This window comes from Bison bison, unplaced genomic scaffold (genome assembly GCF_000754665.1).
Source record: "Bison bison bison isolate TAMUID 2011002044 unplaced genomic scaffold, Bison_UMD1.0 scf7180017864530, whole genome shotgun sequence".
Taxonomy (NCBI): Eukaryota; Metazoa; Chordata; class Mammalia; order Artiodactyla; family Bovidae; genus Bison; species Bison bison.
Window position 1 is genome coordinate 1895960 of NW_011495080.1, and position 5547 is coordinate 1901506.

The following is a 5547-nucleotide window of genomic DNA, read 5'->3' on the forward strand; positions in this document are numbered from 1 at the left end:
AACAAAAACAAGACCAGGAGCTGACTGTGGCTCAGATCATGAGCTCCTTATTACCAAATTCAGACTTAAACTGAAGAAAGTAGGGAAAACCACTAGACCATTCAGGTATGACCGAAATTATACAGTGGAAGTGAGAAATAGATTTAAGGGCCTAGATCTGATAGACAGAGTGCCTGATGAACTATGGAATGAGGTTTGTGACATTGTACAGGAGACAGGGATCAAGATCATCCCCATGGAAAAGAAATGCAAAAAAGCAAAATGGCTGTCTGGGGAGGCCTTACAAATAGCTGTGAAAAGAAGAGAAGCGAAAAGCAAAGGAGAAAAGGAAAGATATAAGCCTGAATGCAGAGTTCCAAAGAATAGCAAGGAGAGGTAAGAAGCCTTCCTCAGTGATCAATGCAAAGAAATAGAGGAAAACAACAGAATGGGAAAGACTAGAGATCTCTTCAAGAAAATTAGAGATACCAAGGGGATATTTCATGCCAAGATGGGCTCATTAAAGGACAGAAATGGTATGGACCTAACAGAAGCAGAAGATATTAAGAAGAGATGGCAAGAATACACAGAAGAACTATACAAAAAAGATCTTCATGACCCAGATAATCACGATGGTGTGATCACTGACCTAGAGCCAGACATTTTGGAATGTGAAGTCAAGTGGGCTTTAGAAAGCATCACTACAAACAAAGCTAGTGGAGGTGATGGAATTCCGGTTGAGCTATTTCAAATCCTGAAAGATGATGCTGTGAAAGTGCTGCACTCAATGCCAGCAAATTTGGAAAACTCAGCAGTGGCCACAGGACTGGAAAAGGTCACTTTTCATTCCATTCCCAAAGAAAGGTGATGCCAAAGAATGCTCAAACTACTGCACAATTGCACTCATCTCACACGCTAGTAAAGGAATGCTCAAAATTCTCCAAGCCAGGCTTCAGCAATACATGAACCATGAACTTCCTGATGTTCAAGCTGATTTCAGAAAAGGCAGAGGAACCAGAGATCAAATTGCCAACATCCACTGGATCATGGAAAAAGCAAGAGAGTTCCAGAAAAACATCTATTTCTGCTTTATTGACTATGCCAAAGCCTTTGACTGTGTGGATCCCAATAAACTGTGGAAAATTCTTCAAGAGATGGGAATACCAGACCACCTGACCTACCTCTTGAGAAATCTGTATGCAGGTCAGGAGGCAACAGTTAGAACTGGACATGGAACAACAGACTGGTTCCAAAAAGGAAAAGGAGTACGTCAAGGCTGTATATTATCACCCTGCTTATTTAACTTATATGCAGAGTACATCATGAGAAACGCTGGACTGGAAGAAGCACAAGCTGGAATCAAGATTGCCGGGAGAAATATCAGTAACCTCAGATATGCAGATGACATCACCCTTATGGCAGAAAGTGAAGAGGAACTAAAAAGCCTCTTGATGAAAGTGAAAGAGGAGAGTGAAAAAGTTGGCTTAAAGCTCAACATTCAGAAACGAAGATCATGGCATCTGGTCCCATCACTTCATGGGAAATAGATGGGGAGACAGTAAAAACAGTGTCAGACTTTCTTTTTTGGGGCTCCAAAATCACTGCAGATGGTGACTGCAGCCATGAAATTAAAAGACGCTTACTCCTTGGAAGGAAAGTTATGACCAACCTAGATAGCATATTCAAAAGCAGAGACATTACTTTGCCAGCAAAGGTCTGTCTAGTCAAGGCTATGCTTTTTCCAGTGGTCATGTATGGATGTGAGAGTTGGACTGTGAAGGGCTGAGCGCCAAAGAATTGATGCTTTTGAACTGTGGTGTTGGAGAAGACTCTTGAGAGTCTTTTGGACTGCAAGGAGATCCAACCAGTCCATTCTGAAAGAGATCAGCCCTGGGATTTCTTTGGAGAGAATGATGCTGAAGCCGAAACTCCAGTACTTTGGCCACCTCATGCGAAGAGTTGACTCGTTGGAAAAGACCCTGATGCTGGGAGGGATTGGGGGCAGGAGGAGAAGGGGACGACGGAGGATGAGATGGCTGGATGGCATCACTGACTCGATGGACGTGAGTCTGAGTGAACTCCGGGAGTTGGTGATGGACAGGGAGGCCTGGCATGCTGCGATTCATGGGGTCACAAAGAGTCGGACATGACTGAGCGACTGAACTGAACTGACATGCAGGAAACATGCTCTCCTCTTCTACCCACTGGAAGCAACTTGAGTGAGGCCAGCTACCGTGGTAAGATGTAAATAAATGTGTCTACTCTAGCCAGCTCTCCTGTCCTCCATGGAAAACTATAGTAGTTTCTCCTTTGAGGTGTGTGGGAAAGAACCAGGCTCACAGAGGGACTGTGGACCAGGTCTCTGAAACATTTCTGGCAAATGGAGCTGCCAGTTCCTTCCATGAATTCCCATCACTCATTCTTCTTCCTTCTGCTGTTTGTCTAACACTGGCTCTAAACACGTCTGCACCACACCTTGTGAGTCTAAGTGTAGTGTGCACTGAAACTCCAGCACAAAGTCAGGCATCTGTTTAACCACAGAAAAGGTCTTTCTGGGCCATGCAAAGAGAAGACTGGAGGGAAGTTCCCTGGGAGTGTAGTGGTTAAGACGCAGCACTCTCCCTGTCGTGGGCCCAGGGTTTAATCACTGGTCAGGATCTAAGATCCTACAAGCCAAGCGGAGTGGCCAAAACACAAAAAGAAAGAACGAAGATAAAAGCTTGGGAACAATCATTTGGATGATACACATAAAAAATAATCACTCTGCCTTAAGATTTATTCAACAAATACTGTTTGAACCCACAAAGATGTGAATTCCTAATGGCCTGAATGATTACTACTGTGCTGTCTAACATCCAGCCTGAGCACCCACCAGTGAAGTCCTCCTGTCTTCACACATTTCCTGGGATAGAACAGACCACAGGGAAGGATGGGGGCTGGGGACACACATTCCACCTCATTCCCTCTTGCTCTTCTCTCTCAGCCCTTGATCTCACCTTTCTTCCACACCATACCTCCTCTTCCTTTTCCTAATGAGTTTCATTTTCTCTACTAAGAAAAGGGAAGAGGACAATCAGGTGTAGATTTCATTGCTAAACAGCCTTTACTCGAGCCTTTCAGACCTCCCATCTTCCCTTTAAGCAGTCTGTCCCTCCAAGTACCCCCATGTGTACCCCAGGAACACCTCGTCTGCACCAGCTGACCTAATTCATCACTGTTTTCCCAGCTCCTTCAAATCGAGACACACACCTCCCACATCCCACCCACTTGGCTTTTCTAAGATAGGGAGGAGGTCTTCACGGATAGCTCAGTTGATGAAGAATCTGTCTGCAATGCAGGCAACCCCAGTTCAATTCCTGGGTCGACAAGATCCCCTGGGAAAGGGAAAGGCTACTCACTTCAGTATTCTTGGGTTTCCCTTGTGGCTCAGTTGGTAAAGAATCCATCTGCAATGCGGGAGACCTGGGTTCGATCCCTGGGTTGGGAAGATCCCCTGGAGAAGGGAGATGGTTAGTTGGCACCACCTATTCAATGGACGTGAGTTTGTTCAAGCTCTGGGAGTTGGTGATGGACAGGGAAGCCTGGCACGCTGCAGTCCATGGAGTCACAAAGAGTCCGACACAACTGAGCGACTGAACTGAACTGAGTCAGATAAGTTGAAGATAGGGAGACTCTTCCCTGGGGTTCTAATGAGTGCCCCATGGGGTCACAGGTCACATCTCTCTCAACCTCACAACAGGCAGGAGTGGTGCCTATCTGTTACTTGAATTCCTTGTTCCTTTCCCTGGACGGGTCTCCCCCTTCTCTTAAAATGACGACACTGTGTATAATCAGCTGCCGACAGCCTCAACCCACCCCAGTCAGTCCCATTCCAGCCCCTGGCCGGCACCAGCTCTGATGGCGCCATCCAAAATCCGAAGCATTTTTCTAACCTCTCCCAGCTCTCCACCCACTTCTTAATCTTTCAAGAACAAATTCTCCCCGACCCCAGAATTTCTTTAAAAAGAAGGAAAAGAAGATGAGTTTCTTCCATTTTGACAGTTAATGAAATAAACTAGGTGTCAGGTTTTTTTTACTAAAATCTGATTCAGAAATGAACAGCCCTGAACTGGGTTTGGATTTTAAGGACAAACCCAAAAGAGCTTGTGAGGGTTTTTTTGTGTGTTTTTTGTTTTTAAATTCCCCCAAAGTAGCCAGGAGGTGGATTTGCTAAGCTGTGGTTATTGGCATGAAGGATTGCGAAGGCAGGAAATTCCCTTCATAGCTACCTCTCTTCCTGAAGCCTGCTGGGTTCAGAGACTAGCCTCCTCCATGGCTACCTCTCCAGGGTTCCAGCCCGGCTACCCACTGGCTCCAACTATGAAAGGCTAGGCCGATGGGCCACTTACTGTAAATTACAGCTTCATAGTGTAACTTCACACCCATTCATCAGATCCCTCCCAGGCAAGAGTTCAGGGAAGAAGATGGGATTTAACTCACAGACAAACTAACCACTTCCTCCATAAAATTTCAGCACTGTCCTCCTTCTGTGGAATCTAGTCAAAGAGCAGCCAAGATGCCCACCCCAGAGAACTTTCCATTCTGAGAAATTCCTTCTAAATCTTTCATGCCTACCTCCCCAGAAAACACACACACACTACATTCGCCTAGCTGTAACAAACATTCCAAAAACCTCAGTGGATTAACATACTGAAGAGTTATCTGTCTCTCATGTTTTAACACCTGCTTACCAAAAATTGCCTTGATTGTGAATTTCGTTCTAAATTATATGTCTTGCCTTCTGGTCATAATTCTTGGAGGAATTGTGACTTATACATTTTCATGTAACTGAGATGTCCCTCTTTACAGTCTGTAGTCCAAATAGCAAACCTCAACCACGCCTCAGGTGGTAGTAGCTGGAAATCCAGTTTGTATTTTCCAAAGCCCCAACTCCTTTTCTCTATATATCCAAAAACATCTGAGTTCTTATTAGTATGTAGGTAGGGGATAGAGGAAGAGAAAATGCAAAGGAAATGAGAAGCCTTGGGAAAGTTGGCACGGGTCAAACTTTATTTAGTCCGCTCTAGCTCTGCTAACATCAGTGGCAGCCTAGTGGCTGGGGAAGAGTTTTATTTCCATGATTGTAGAGTTAAAATAAGCAAAGTGCCTCTTGGAACCCACCCCTGGACTAGGCTCAGTCAAGAAACTACACCAGAGGGAGGAAGATTTGGAGGAAAGTGATCAGAAGATACAAAATTTCAGTTATAAAACAAATAAATACTAAAGATGTAATGTGCAACATGATGACTACAGTTAACACTGCTCTGTGATATATGGAAAAGTTGGTAAGGGAGTCGATTCTAAGAGTTCTCATCACAAAGAGAATATTTTTTTCTTTTTTTTCTTTTTTCTTTTTATTGTATCTACAAAATCACTGCAGATGGTGATTACAGCCATGAAATTAAAAGACGCTTACTCCTTGGAAGGAAAGTTATGACCAACCTAGATAGCATATTGAAAAGCAGAGATATTACTTTGCCAACAAAGGTCCATCTAGTCAAGGCTATGGTTTTTCTAGTGGTCATATAT